The following is a 16710-nucleotide window of genomic DNA, read 5'->3' on the forward strand; positions in this document are numbered from 1 at the left end:
ATCGACCGCCCACACGCTCAGATTGCCCTCAGACCCCCCCTTATCAATTCGCCAGTGCAATATTTACATCTGTTCTCCCCTGTAATAACCCACTGATTACCTGTCAATCACCTATCAATCACCCATCAATCACCCCCTGTCACTGCCACCCATCAATCACCCCCTGTCACTGCCACCCATCAATCACCCGCTGTCACTGCCACCCATCAATCAGCCCCTAACCTGCCCCTTGCGGGCAAACTGATCACCCACCCACACCAATAGATCGCCCGCAGATCCGACATCAGATCACCACCCAAGCGCAGTGTTTCCATCTATTCTCTACCCTAAACACCCACTAATTACCCATCAATCACCCCCTGTCACTGCTACCTATCAGATTAGATCCCTATCTGCCCCTAGGGCACTCAATCACCCGCCCACACCCTCAGAATGCCCTCAGACCCCAGCCCTGATCACCTCGCCAGTGCATTGCTTGCATCCATTCCCCCCTCTAATCACACCTTGAGACACCCATCAATCACCTCCTGTCACCCCCTAGCACACCTACCCATCAGATCAGGCCCCAATTTGCCCCGTGTGGGCTCCTGATCACTCGGCCAAACCCTCAGACCCCCTTCCGATCACCTCCCCAGTGCATGGATTGCATCTATTTTCCCCTCTAACCACCCCCTGAGACACCCATCAATCACCTCCTGTCACCCCCCTAGCACTCCTATCCATCAGATCAGGCCCAATACAACCTGTCATCTAAAAGCCCACCCTGCTTATGACCGGTTCCACAAAATTCGCCCCCTCATAGACCACCTGTCATCAAAATTTGCAGATGCTTATACCCCTGAACAGTCATTTTGAGACATTTGGTTTCCAGACTACTCACGGTTTTGGGCCTGTAAAATGCCAGGGCGGTATAGGAACCCCACAAGTGACCCCATTTTAGAAAAAAAAGACACCCCAAGGTATTATGTTAGGTGTATGACGAGTTCATAGAAGATTTAATTTTTTGTCAAAAGTTAGCGGAAATTAATTTTTATTAGTTTTTTTTCACAAAGTGTCATTTTTCACTAACTTGTGACAAAAAATAAAATCTTCTATGAACTTGCCATACACCTAACGGAATACCTTGGGGTGTCTTCTTTCTAAAATGGGGTCACTTGTGGGGTTCCTATACTGCCCTGGCATTTTAGGGGCCCTAAACCGCGAGGAGTAGTCTAGAAAACAAATGCTTCAAAATGACCTGTGAATAGGACGTTGGGCCCCTTAGCGCACCTAGGCTGCAAAAAAGTGTCACACATGTGGTACCGCCGTACTCAGGAAAAGTAGTATAATGTGTTTTGGGGTGTATTTTTACACATACCCATGCTGGGTGGGAGAAATTTCTATGTAAATGGACAATTGTGTGTAAAAAAATCAAACAATTGTCATTTACAGAGATATTTCTCCCACTTAGCATGGGTATGTGTAAAAATACACCCCAAAACGCATTATACTACTTCTCCTGAGTACAGCGGTACCACATGTGTGGCACTTTTTTACACCCTAAGTACGCTAAGGGGCCCAAAGTCCAATGAGTACCTTTAGGATTTCACAGGTCATTTTGCGACATTTGGTTTCAAGACTACTCCTCACGGTTTAGGGCCCCTAAAATGCCAGGGCAGTATAGGAACCCCACAAATGACCCCATTCTAGAAAGAAGACACCCAAAGGTATTCCGTACGGAGTATGGTGAGTTCATAGAAGATTTTATTTTTTGTCACAAGTTAGCGGAAAATGACACTTTGTGAAAAAAAACTATTAAAATCAATTTCCGCTAACTTGTGACAAAAAAATAAAAACTTCTATGAACTCACCATACTCCTAACGGAATACCTTGGGGTGTCTTCTTTCTAAAATGGGGTCATTAGTGGGGTTCCTATACTGCCCTGGCATTTTAGGGGCCCTAAACCGTGAGGAGTAGTCTTGAAACAAAAATGACCTGTGAAATCCTAAAGGTACTCATTGGACTTTGGGCCCCTTAGCGTACTTAGGGTGTAAAAAAGTGCCACACATGTGGTACCGCCGTACTCAGGAGAAGTAGTATAATGCGTTTTGGGGTGTATTTTTACACATACCCATGCTAAGTGGGAGAAAGATCTCTGTAAATGACAATTGTTTGATTTTTTTACACACAATTGTCCATTTACATAGAAATTTCTCCCACCCAGCATGGGTATGTGTAAAAATACACCCCAAAACACATTGTACTACTTCTCCCGAGTATGGCGATACCACATGTGTGGCACTTTTTTGCACCCTAAGTGCGCTAAAGGGCCCAAAGTCCAATGAGTACCTTTAGGATTTCACAGGTCATTTTGAGAAATTTCGTTTCAAGACTACTCCTCACGGTTTAGGGCCCCTAAAATGCCAGGGCAGTATAGGAACCCCACAAATGACCCCATTTTAGAAAGAAGACACCCCAAGGTATTCCGTTAGGAGTATGGTGAGTTCATAGAAGATTTTATTTTTTGTCAAAAGTTAGCGGAAATTGATTTTAATTGTGTTTTTTCACAAAGTGTCATTTTCCGCTAACTTGTGACAAAAAATAAAATCTTCTATGAACTCGCCATACTACTAACGGAATACCTTGGGGTGTCTTCTTTCTAAAATGGGGTCATTTGTGGGGTTCCTATACTGCCCTGGCATTTTAGGGGCCCTAAACCGTGAGGAGTAGTCTTGAAACGAAATTTCTCAAAATGACCTGTGAAATCCTAAAGGTACTCATTGGACTTTGGGCCCTTTAGCGCAGTTAGGGTGCAAAAAAGTGCCACACATGTGGTATCGCCGTACTCAGGAGAAGTAGTATAATGTGTTTTGTGGTGTATTTTTACACATACCCATGCTGAGTGGGAGAAATATCTCTGTAAATGGACAATTGTGTGTAAAAAAAATTAACAAATTGTCATTTACAGAGATATTTCTCCCACCCAGCATGGGTATGTGTAAAAATACACCTCAAAACACATTATACTACTTCTCCTGAGTACGGCAATACCACATGTGTGGCACTTTTTTGCAGCCTAACTGCGCTAAGGGGTCCAAAGTCCAATGAGCACCTTTAGGCTTTACAGGGGTGCTTACAATTTAGCACCCCCCAAAATGTCAGGACAGTAAACACACCCCACAAATGATCCCATTTTGGAAAGTAGACCCTTCAAGGTATTCAGAGAGGGGCATGGTGAGTCCGTGGCAGATTTCATTTTTTTTTGTCGCAAGTTAGAAGAAATGGAAACTTTTTTTTTTTTTTTTTTTTCTCACAAAGTGTCATTTTCCGCTTACTTGTGACAAAAAATAATATCTTCTATGAACTCACTATGCCTCTCAGTGAATACTTTGGGATGTCTTCTTTCCAAAATGGGGTCATTTGGGGGGTATTTATACTATCCTGGAATTCTAGCCCCTCATGAAACATGACAGGGGGTCAGAAAAGTCAGAGATGCTTGAAAATGGGAAAATTCACTTTTGGCACCATAGTTTGTAAACGCTATAACTTTTACCCAAACCAATAAATATACACTGAATGGGTTTTTTTTTATCAAAAACATGTTTGTCCACATTTTTCGCGCTGCATGTATACAGAAATTTTACTTTATTTGAAAAATGTCAGCACAGAAAGTTAAAAAAATCATTTTTTTGCCAAAATTCATGTCTTTTTTGATGAATATAATAAAAAGTAAAAATCGCAGGAGCAATCAAATAGCATCAAAAGAAAGCTTTATTAGTGACAAGAAAAGGAGCCAAAATTCATTTAGGTGGTAGGTTGTATGAGCGAGCAATAAACCGTGAAAGCTGCAGTGGTCTGAATGGAAAAAAAGTGGCCGGTCCTTAAGGGGTAGAAAGCCCTAGGTCCTCAAGTGGTTAATACAGGATTACATATGCACACTATAAAATGAATAATGTCAGCAGCAGATTAAGAAAGAATGACTGAGAGCCACCTTACAGATCCAGCCGCAGAGAAAGAGCTGAAGATCGGCTGTATTGTCATGCAGAAAAGAACTCTTAAAGGGGCACTATTGCAAATTCATTGTTTTTCAGTTAATGTAATAAATGATTTGGCATGTTTTAACATAGTTAAATTGGCTGGTCAAATCTAATCTGTACATTTATATGACTTGAAGCAAGAGTGAGAATCTCATTGCCAGCTAAGTTACTGCAGAACAATTGCAAATGCAATCATGGAAAAATTGCGAACACAGTTGCATTGCATTTATGATTGCATTTGCGATTTGCAGTATAAAAGAGCCATTAGTTTGACAACAGAGAAGAAAAGTTTAAAGGACAACCAAAGTGAGAAGAGTATGGAGGCTGCCATATTTATTTCTTTTTAAACAATACCAGTTGCCTGGCAGCTCTGCTGATCTAATTGGCTACAGTAGTGTCTGGTTAACACTAGAAACAAGCATGCGGCTAATCTTGTCAGATCAGACAATTATGTCAGAAACACCTGATCTGCTGCATGTTTGTTCAGGGTTTATGGCTAAAAGTATTAGAGGCAGAGGGTCAGCAGGATGGCCAGGCAACTGGCATTGCTTACAACTAGGAAATAAATGTGGCAAACTTATATACCTTTCACTTCAGTTGTCCTTTAAGGGTAGGAAGCAGGGATATCTGATGTAGTTATAACTATTGCTAGTGTTACCTGCTATCTATAGCTTTAGAATTTGATAGTCAGGCAAGAACACTTTTGCCTGATGTAATTTTAAAATGCCATGCCATGCAGATATATGTTCTCACTGGTAAGTGATATAAAGCTGGTCTGTAGGTTTTAAACTCTGAATTACTTGAGTGGATCACCAGAGCTCACTTCCCCTAACTTCTAAATAACATTTACTCTTTGTGGCCAGCACTGCAACTACAGTTCCTCCCTGCTAAATAAGAAATAACAGTTTTAACCCTTTCCACATCCATCCCAGTTTCAATAGTTTTTATTGGAAGTTTTCAAAAATTAAACATATGTCACTGACATATAATATGTATAAAACAAGAAACTGTATACATAAAACATACTTTGTTTAAACAAATAAATGAAAACACCTGTACATAAAGCTCTTATACATCACAGAGCAATCTTAATATGTAATAACATATTCACAAACATTTGTTGGTCTTTTTATTCCTGTATTTATACACCTTTTACAAAGATCTCCACTGGATATTCACAAATGCTTCATACAAGATTTTTATACCATTTGCTCACTGATTCTTACAGCATGATCCCATATGCGTGAAGACCCATTCACAATACGCATCACATGCGTATAATTACGCTTATAATTACGCATTCAAAATACGCATCCTATCACGCATCAAAATACGCATTTACTCTAAAACCGCATCCAAATGCATCCAAACGCAAACTGTGTCAAGCGCATATAAAACGCGTATGAATGCAAACGTAAAAACGCGTACATTTCGTGAAAATTACGCGAAAACACACCAAAGTTGCATATCCAATATCAAAAATAACGCATATGAAATCTTAATATTACAAATTTACGCCAAGTCACAAACAAGAGAACCATACTCCTATCTGTGCTCCACATCCATCCCAAAAGCCATGTGTACTTCTCCCATTTTGTTATGCCTGTAGTAAGAAACAATAGCACACCTCTCTTTTATGTAACTCTTTGATAAGCATACTTGGGAGGGTGTTGGGAGGGTAAATGCTTTATTACTTATATTGTCATGTTACATGCAGGGGTGAGCCTCATGGTGCTGTACAGTGCTTGTATAGTGAATTAGAGTGCAGAGTAGCTGTCCCACCACCTGAAGCCAGTCATATACTGTATTGCTTTCCTGCCACTGCTGCACTGTATTTACACGGGGCCCACCAGTCCCCACAACAGAGGTTAATACTGGGGAGGGGAGTCACATGAGCCCAGCCACAGATCTCTTGGGGGGAGGGGGAGAGTCCTGCTCATTCACTGTTATAATGACTCCTGGGTATAGTACATTAGTGCCTCTTATCCTTTTACACAAAGGGTTACAGGCACGCTTTTAAAAGAACTTTTATCTAAGTTTTATATAATAATAAATATTTACCTAGGCTATGTTATTTTGCTTGCAAATCAAGCTATTCACTTTATTTTGAGATTTACTGGTTTGGCAGAAGTATCAACTGGCGATTGTTTCTGCATAACAAACACTGTGCTGTCTAATTTGTCCCATCAGCTTCTTCTGACACTGCAAAAACTTGGTTCACATCTCTAAGAACCAGCTGCAGCAGAAGTTAAAGAGAGTCTGAAGCATCCTAAACAACTTGTTTTTACTTTACAGTCCTCTTTAGAATTAATGTCATACCTGAACCGCCGAATCCCTGCGGCTGAACTCTCGCTTAATCCCCCGGAAATCCCTGGGGGGAGATTTGGGGATTGCTTCTGTGTAGAGGCAGAGTTTTGGACAGTATCTCTGCCTCTACTCCCATCAATCTGCACTAATTGCCACCTCTCCCTGCCTCTCTCAGTCTTCTTTCACTGAGAGGGGCGGGGAGAGGCAGCAATCAGCACAGATTTATTGGACTGGAGGCAGAGCTACAGCCCAAAGCTTTGCCTCCCTTAGCAGCAAAATCCACAACAAAAGTCGTGGATTTTTGCCCCGGAATTTTGGAGGGTTTTAAATGCAGCATTTCGGGTATGACATTAATTTTAAAGAGGAATGTAAAGTATAAACAAGTTTTTTAGGATGCTTCAGAGTCTCTTTAACCATTTCTGCCGCCCGGACATGAAGTTCACGTCCGGGCAGATGGTCTGCTGCGGTGCCGCGCTTCGGTACGCTCCCACGCGCGATCGCGAGAGTGCCCCTGTGCTGTCCCCCGGTAGCCCTGGTATCAGTGAACAGGAACATGGTTCCCGATCACCGATCCATGTCCCCAGCAGAAAAACCAACGCGCTCTTACTAGAGGCTTCAGTCTTTCTGTACGTAAAAATTCCGGCATCCCCCTTGTGCTTCCACTTAGCGAGAAGCACAAGGAGTAAAAAAAATCAAGGTGTCAATCAATCAATCTTGTGGCCAAATAGTAAAACTACATCTACATATTTTTGACATTACAATTTACACATATAACAACATTAAAAATTAACTGTTTATTTCCCACACCAAAATATTACCCAAATAAAATGTTTGATGCAAAAAAAAAAATTACAAAAAAAAGACATAAATAGTTACCTAAGGTTCTGAACTTTTTAAATATGCATTTGAAGAGGGTATACTACGAACATTTTTTAAATTATAACCTTATAAATAGTTATGGACGCAAAACAGAAAAAATGCACCTTTATTTCCAAATAAAATATTAGCACCATACATTGTGATAGGGACAAAATTTAAATGGTGTCATAACCGAGATAAACAGGCAAATACAATACATAGGTTATAATTATGGTAGCATGGATTATTTTAAAGCTATAATGGCCTAAAAATGAGAGATGATGAATTTTTTCCATTTTTTTCTTATTAATCCTGTTAAAATGCGTTTATAAAAAATAACTCTTAGCAAAATGTACCACCCAAAGAAATCCGAATTAGTGTCGGAAAAAACAAGATATAGATCAATAAATTGTGATAAGTAGTGTTAAAGTTATTAGCGAATGAATGAGAGGTGAAAATTGCTATGATGCATAAGGTGAAAAATCCCCGCGGGCTGAAATGGTTAAATCACATTAGCATTATTTCTTATAATTGCCAATAACATCATTGCATGCACATTCTAAGGTTATGCAGGATGCTTTCAAGAATCAACAACTGTAGCCTTGAAATGTTTTCCAATTCCATTTCATTCTGTAATTTTTTTGCTCTCCTACCCACTGCATACAGATTGCCTCTGGCTTCCGATGCTGCCATAATATAAAGCAATAAACAGGATTCGAGACAAACAATATATCTTAACCCAACGGTAAACGTCATTTGTTACAGGAGTTTGCACCCCATTGTAGCTAGCAGACTCGTGTTGTAATCCAAACAAGGATCTGGACTGACTGCAGAAATAACTATGCCATGTGAAAATATCCGATCCATTGTCCTTTATTTTGTCGACAGCGCACTGGGCATGGAAACAAAACTATTTTAAATGAACCAGGTGCCCTGTTATCAGGCTTTTTACAATAACGGAGTAATTAAAATATGATCACACAAATTACTCTAATTAATCTCTTTGCACGGGCTGCCTTCCCCTAGCTCTTCACACCAATTTAGTTAATGGTTTCAAAAATGATCTTTTCATTAGTATATCTGTAGCTAGTCAGAATCTGTCATTTGCTTTGCAAGGCAAAAGAGCCACATGTACGCTGGAGCTCACTAGAAAATATTCACGGCTCCAAATGTGCTATTATCTTTTCATACATGATTGGTGCTCTGAAATGTGCTTATCACCAGGCACAGGCAACTGGACAACACAGAGGAAGCCCTTGTTAAAGCTGCTAGTGGTACATGCCAGCAAATAAATCCTGGTACTTGATATTGAAGCAGAGCTGCTTATTTATCTGTATCAGTGGCATAAAGTATTGCTATGAAGGTGATGATCTGCATTATGTACTGGTAGAAACGAATGTAACATTGTCCTTGCTAATATTCAGGTCAGGCTGCTTCACTGTTTTAGTACGCAATGAATGCTTTAGGCCTACGGGTTGCTTTCAGTTTTGCCTGTTGCCAATAAGAGCCCTGTTTGTTGCACACATTTAACTAAAACCTTAACTACATTTCAGATGATTATTATTAATTATTTAAATATCCCAGTTTCACAATATAAAGAATTCCCCAGCATACCCACCTACAGAGGTCCTCAAGAGGAATCATAACCAAGGATTAAGCTCCGTCCCCAATCAGTAGCTGATACCCCTTTTCCCATGATAAACCTTTACCTTTTCTCAAATAGATCATTAGGGACGTCTGTATGGCTGATATTGTAGTGAAACCCCGTGTGGTAGTTGGAAACATTATTCCCACAATGCAAAGCAACCAGTATGTCACTCTGTGCATATGTATAAAAAAAAAAAAAAAAAAAAAAAGTGGCTCACCCAGGACCACCTAACACTGATCGGCATCAAGTCCTGGGGGAGGAGATTAGCAGGGATCGTGCGCGCACATGCACACACATCACCGCTGAGTTACAGAGCTCAGTTTTGTAAACAACCTGCCAGCTGCGATCACAGATGGCAGGCTGAAAAAAAAATAGCCGAAAGTGCTTGTACAGCGCTGCCATCTAGTGCAGCACTGTATGGCTTCGTCACTGAGCTGTCCCCACTCCCCAGAAGAGGCTAACAAACAGATCACTCTCATAGGCTGATGCCTATAAGAGACAATCTCACTGATTGGCTCTCGAGGGGGAGCGAGGCTGGGAAACAAACTAGAAAAAAGGGACATATTTATAAACAAAAGAACACTTAAATTAATAAAAAACAAAAACAAAACATAGCAGCAGCAATCAGATGCCACCAACAGAAAGCTCTGTTGGTGGCAAGAAAAGGGGGCAAGATTCATTTGTGTGCTAAGTTGTATGGCCGTGCAGCACACTGTTAAAGCTGCAGTGTGCTGAATTGTAAAAAAATGGCCTGGTCACTAGGGGGGTGTGAGCCTGTGGTCCTCAACTGGTTAATCCATGGACAGGGGTCTCACCTCTGCCTTCTGGGGCTCAGGAGGAGGGTGGGGATAACTACCCCCATGCCTCTGGGTGTAGGCCCAGAAGAGGGTTCATGATGGTATATGGGGGTTCCCTTTAACAAGGGGACCCCCAAATGCCCGCTCACCTATTTTTAAAAAGGGTTAAAACATAAGCAAAACCACAACTATGAATAAGTCCTTTAATAGTGTTAATTAAACATAAATACCTTTAATTAATAATCCCATGCCAATATGCATTTGAAAGGTCACACGCCAATATCCTTTGAATACCTTGATTGAAGATCCCTGACAAACAATGCCACGCACGTTGTTACTCCTTATACTAAAGTATAGCAAGCCCTGGAAATGCATCTTTAAATGTTCTGTCAGGGCTCCCCATAGGTCCTTTAACCACTTCACCACTGAGGGGTTTTACCCCCTGAGCACCAGAGCAATTTTCACCTTTCAGCGCTCCTTCCATTCATTCGTCTATAACTTTATTATTACTTATCGCAATGAAATGAACTATATCTTGTTTTTTTCGCCACCAATTAGGCTTTCTTTAGGTGGGACATTATGCCAAGAATTATTTTTTTCTAAATGTGTTTTAATGGGAAAATAGGAAAAATGTGGGGAAAAAAATAATTATTTTTCAGTTTTCGGCCATTATAGTTTTTAAATAATGCATGCTACTGTAATTAAAACCCATGAAACGTATTTGCCCTTTTGTCCCGGTTATAAAACCATTTAAATTATGTCCCTATCACAATGTTTGGCGCCAATATTTTATTTGGAAATAAAGGTGCATTTTTTTCAGTTTTGCGTCCATCCCTAATTACAAGCCCATAGTTTATAAAGTAACAGTGTTATACCCTCTTGACATAAATATTTAAAAAGTTCAGTCCCTAAGGTAACTATTTATGTATTTTTTTTAATTGTAAATTTTTTAATTTTTTTTTAATTACAAAAAAAAATAAATGGGGAGTGTGGGAGGTAATGAGTTAATTTTATGTGTAAAAGTCATTTATTTGTATGTGAAAAATGTGTAGGGTGTAGTTTTGTAGTAGTAGTAGTGTAGTAGTTGTAGTGTTACTATTTGGCCACAAGATGGCCACAGTAACTTTTTGTTTTAATGCGACCTCCAAGCTTCCTTCCGGAAGCTTGGAGGAAGAATAAGGAGGCTGGACACGTGAGTTTTTTCTCACAATGATCGCGCTGCCCATCGGAGAGCAGCTGATCATTGCGGGGCTTAGATCAACGAACGGGAATGGATTTTCCCGTTCATTGATCTCTGGGCGAGCGGGCGGCGGCGTGTTTACGAGTGGGAGCGCGGGCAGCGTCGGGAACGCGGAAAGTACGTGTTTCTCCGTCCCTGGTTTTTAAAGGATGGAAAAAGGGGCGGAGAAATACGTACGCGCGGGGGTAAAGTGGTTAAAAGACCAATGGGAATGGAAGGTTTTAAATTGGTCTGTTATGGAACTAATGGGGAACCTCGGTGGCATATTTAAAGATGTTTTGCTTGGGATTGTTATACTTTAAAGTATACCCATAGATGTTTCCAGTATACTGGACACATACTCAAATCAAAGGAGGTGTGCATTTAGTGGGCAGACTTTATCATGTTTTTGGAGGTCCTTGTCATAGGTCCTCCTCCAACACTGGTGGTGGCTAAAAAGGCATGTGTCTAATGTGCAAATGAGAGAAATTTCACATGTGACTATCCAGTATGAGTGCATTCATATTTTTCCCCGGGAAATATGTGAATTACTAAATGGGAGGCAATCTGTTTTCATATAGTAATGTTTTAGAGCAAAACCATTTCTAAGGTGGGATACTTCCTTTTAAAAGCTGCTGATAAAAATAGTTATGAAAAACATATTTTTGTCAATCCTCCCTGGTTACATTTTAGAGATACTGTAATTTCAGTGAAAGACAGAGAGTAAGCATTTAATAGAAAATTACAAGCAATTAAAACAACTACATCTTGTTATTTTCTTGCTTCCTTGCCTTAAGGCACAGTAAAAGTTGAAGGAAGGAGAACATTCTCTACCCCAAATAAAACTATGCTAATGCCAATTATCTTTTGATGCAGAGCTTCAGCACACTGATGCTGAAGAGGCACTTTCTGATTAATATTGTAATGCTTGGATTTGTAATGCCTACGTGTCTTTTCAATATTTTTTCTTAAACAAAAAAAACAAACGAAAAAAAAGCTTGACATGCCTGGATGTGGTTAAGTCAGTCCAAGCCTTGAGAAAAAGGCTTATTATTATTATCAGCAATATGGAAGATGTTGGCGCTATATAAATACAAAATAATAATAATAACAATAATAATTATTATTATTTGTCTAGAGCCTATTGAGCTGCTCAAAGATATTTCCTTTCTTTCCTAGGAGTAGGCAACACCTGCTTACATTACCAGTTTGTGGCTCCTGCGCACTTTACCATAGTTTGGAAACACAGAGCATGATCTTTACATTGTTATGGATAATTTGTAAATTTTGACCACACCTAAATGTTAACATGTCACTAGTAGCTGTATTGTGTACTGGTTAAGGGCTCTGTCCCCAGGGCTGGTTTTCTGGCAAGGCCACATAGGCAGTAGCCTAGGGCACCAGATTTTAGGGCCAAATTAGGGGAGGCTGAGGGGCAGTAATTTGATAACTGAGTGACTGTATGTCAAGGTTAGAAAAAGTGGGCGGTGCCACCAACTTAATTTTTTACATGGCAGGGTTCCCAAACTTGACACAATTGGCCACTGGGTGACTGGGATTAATATTCAGAAATGTTGGTGGAGCCCACAACAGCACCTCAAAATTCACCAATTGATTTTCAAGGGCAATATTTACATTTCTACCATTCTTACACTGTTAATGGCAGTGGCCTCAAACCTGATACAGTCAGTCATTGGGTGACTGGGGTCCAAATTCACTAAAGGGAGTGGAGCCACAAACAGCCAATGATATTTGTTAGATTGATTTCAGCCATTCTGTTAGTGGCAGGGTTCTCAAACTTGACACAGTTGGCCACTGGGTGACTGTGACTAATATTCAGGAAAGTGGGTGGAGCCTACAGCAGCCAAACAAAATTCACCTTTTGTTTTTCAAGGGGAATATTTACATTGCTGCCATTCATACACTCTTAATGGCAGAGGCCTTAAATCTGGTACAGTCAGTCACTGGGAGACTGGGGTTTAAATTCTGAAAAGGGAGCGGGCAAAAAGCAGACAATCAGATTTGTTTAATTTCAATGGTAAAATGCAACTTATTGATGCCAAAGACCCCAAAGCTCATAAACGTGGTCATTGAGTGACTGTGTGTCAAGGTTAGAAAAAGTGGGCGGAGCCAAAAAACAACTAACTTTTTACATGGGAAAATATAAACTGCAGCTATTCTTACACTGTTAATGTCAGAGTTCTCAAACTTTGCACAGCTGGTTACTGGGTGACTGGGATTAATATTCAGAAAAGTGGGTGGAGCCTAAAAAAGCCAATCAAAATTCACCTGTTGATTTTCAAGGGGCATATTAAAATAGCTGCCATTCTTGCGCTGTTAATGGCACAAGCCTCAAACCTGGTACAGTTGCTCATTGGGTCACTGGGGTTCAAATTCAGAAAAGGGGAAAGAGCCACAAACAGTCAATCAGATTTGTTTCATTTCATGGGTAAATACAAATTATTGATGCAAAGGACCTCAAAACTCACAAACTTGGTCATTGCGTAATTGTGGGTTAGAGGTTAGAAAAAGTGGGCGGAGCCAACACCAGTCAAACACATACATGGACAACGCTGGGTCATCAGTGGGTGGAGACAAATACAAATTTCACTGGGAAAATGTAAACTGCAGCCATTCTTACACTGTTAATGGCAGGGTTCTTAAACTTTGCACAGTTGGTCACTGGGTGACTGGGATTATTATTTAGAAAAGTGGGTGAAGCCTACAAAAGTGAATCAAACTTCACCTATTGCTTTTCAAGGGGAATATTTAATTACTACCATTCTTGCGTTGTTAATGGCACAGGCCTCAAACCTGGTACCGTTGGTCATTGGGTGACTGGGGTTAAAATTCAGAAAAGGGGGTGGAGCCACAAACAGCCAATCAGATGTTTTCATTTCAATGCAAAATATTGATGCCACTTAAGATGGCAAAGCTCACAAACTAGGTCATTGAACAATTGTGTGTTAGGGTTAGAAAAAGTGGGCGGAGCCAACACCAGTCAAATACATACCCAGGCAACACCGGGCAATCAGCTAGTAATAATAATAATAATAATAATATATCTTCCTTTTATTTTTATTCTATGAAGCTATTTACACTGGTGTGTGGACTCTGTCTTGCTAGCATGAAAAAAATAAAACACTGATTTTGGGATAATGTAAATCAGATTGCACACTTCCTTACTCTTTCACTAGGTTACAGTCCAGCCAATCTGTGACTACTGCTATCTTGCTTGCTAATGTTCATGAAAATATACATATGCATGACAAAACTGTTTTGGCAATTTCATTGAAGTCTATGAAAATGTATACATGCAGAATAGCAACAGCAGTCAGATAAGATGAATCCAAGCTGCCCAATCATAAAAAGGGAGACTCAGATTAATCACAAATGACTGTTTCAGCCTAGTGCAATCTAAATTGTGTACTTTGCTTTGAGGATTGTTCGCATCTCAGCATACATCTTCCTGTTTCCTGTCATCTGATTCACAACTAACCTAAATAGTAATGCTAATGCTTAATGTACTCCCGCCGGGCCTGAATAACAGGTGTGTTTTATTCCTGTCAACATTCACAGGAACTGAATTTTCTAGAGGTCCGTACACACGCCTGACCTAAGTCGGCTGAGCAACACAGTGTGTTATCAGCTACAGAGTTCACATGCATGTGTGCAGCCCACCAATGTTGCCCAAGGAGATGAAGTTCAGATCCCCAACGGGCAAAATCCGTCAAGTGTGTACGCACCTTGAGTATCCTAACAAAACAAAACCCACCCTTACCTTCAACTTGACCTCTGTCTGGGGTGCACTATGATGGGTTATTTTTAGAGATAGCCCGAACCTCCGATTTTTGGTTCATGAACTTCCGCAAAAAGTTTGGTTCGCGCGAACTTCCGCGAACCGCAATAGACTTCGATGGGGAGGCGAACTTGGAAAACTAGAAACATTTATGCTCGGCACAAAAGTGATGGAAAAGATGTTTCAAGGGGTCTAACATCTGAGTTTTTGCATGGATGAGTGGGATAGATGCCAAAAGTACCGGGGAAAAATCTGGATTTGATGCAAAGCAGCGTTTTAAGAGCAGAAATCACATTGAATGCTAAATAAAGCAGCTTATTTTGCTTTAAAACATTTTGCATGGGTATACATCAATCAGGGAGTGTAATTAGAGTACTGCTTCACACTGACACACAGGGCCGGATTTACCATAAGGCACACTAGGCACGTGCCTACAGGCGCCTAATTAGTCAAAGGCGGCATTTCTTTCATGTCCCCTTTAAATTTAAAAGTGTTAAAACACAATAGCGGCCACTCGCGTCTTTATTTGCAGCGGGTGGCCGCGGCCGCAACTACAGTGAGGGGCAGGCCCGGGCGGTGAGTGGCAACACACGCACACACACACAATTAATTACACTGCTCTCCCCGCCCACCGGCCGCCGTTTCCATGCCTGCACGCAGCGCTGCAAACAGCTGCGTGCATAGGCGGTGGGGGGAGGCGCGATTGTACGTCTGCTGGAAGCCGGGAGTTTGAGGAACCACGTGGGCAGGCATGGCATCACTTACTGGCGGCAATTGCGAAGTGAGCCTGCCCTGCCTGCGGATACAGAGGAGGTGGGGGAGGAATCAAGTGGCAGAGACGTACAGGTAGGCAAAAATGTCAGCCCGGCTCCCTCTCCTGTGCCGCTGGTGCTCTCTTACGTTATTCTGCCGGCGCACCGGTCCGGTCCTCCTATGACACAGCCTGAAGCACGTGCTTAAGGAGCGTCAACCTGGGAGCGACGAGGACGGATGGATTTCTGCCCCAGGAGGGCTTGGCGTCTAGCTCCCTAGAGAACAGTCTGCCTGCATAGCTCCGAACACGAGCTGGAGATTGCCCTGTGCAGGAAAGAGGCAGAGCTGCTCGGCCCTGTCTCTAGCAGGCAGCACATGGACAGGCGTTGCAGCCCTGCTGGCCTCACTCACCTCTGCCCCCTCCTTCCTGCTCCAGCTATCAGCAGCATCAGCGGCACCCTGGACAAGTTGGACAGCGTCAGGTCAGCACTTTGATTTACAGCAGGTGTGTTGAGTATGACCGATACCATGTGCATAAACTGACTCCTGTGACACCCACTGCCTTCCTTTATTAATTAATTATTCTGATCAGCTTATATACTGATCAGGATGATTAATTAATAGTGCAGACAGTGCAGTGTTGCAGAGCTCAGTGATGCACATTGTAACATGCTGCTGGATTCTGTTAGCTGATGTCTGTAGTGAGGAGGAGGTGGGGGCAGAAACAGGCACTGTGTGAGTGAGCTCTGGACAATTTAGATCAGAAGATTATTTGTGGGATGCATGCTTCCTGGTCTCCCCTCTCTCCCCCTCCCATCATGTGGCTTCCTCTCTCTGATGGGTTTTGCATCTCCAGGCAGAGGGTTATGGTGGCAGGCTTTCTCTCAACATGTCCCTGACTAATATAACTGGTGAGATCTCCTCTTGCTCTATTTCCGCATTGTCTGTCTCCCCCGTACATCTTCAATTTCCCCCCTCTCGCTCTCTCTTTCCTGATCCACTCTTATATTTCCCTTACTTATGGCTCTCACATCTCTCTATGTCTTATATAGCACTGACATCTTCTGCAGCACTTTACAGAGTACATAGTCATGCCACTGACTGTCCTCAGAGGAGCTCACACTCTAATCCTGCCATAGGCATAGTGTAATGTCCTACCATATTATTATTATGTATTTATATAGCACTGACATCTCCTGCAGCACATTACAGAGTACATAGTCATGCACTGACTTCCCTCAGAGGAGCGCACACTCTAATCCTACCATAGTCATAGTCTAATGTCCTACCATATTATTATGTATTCATATAG

The sequence above is a fragment of the Hyperolius riggenbachi genome, chromosome 3 (genome assembly GCF_040937935.1).
Source record: "Hyperolius riggenbachi isolate aHypRig1 chromosome 3, aHypRig1.pri, whole genome shotgun sequence".
NCBI classification, from domain to species: domain Eukaryota; kingdom Metazoa; phylum Chordata; class Amphibia; order Anura; family Hyperoliidae; genus Hyperolius; species Hyperolius riggenbachi.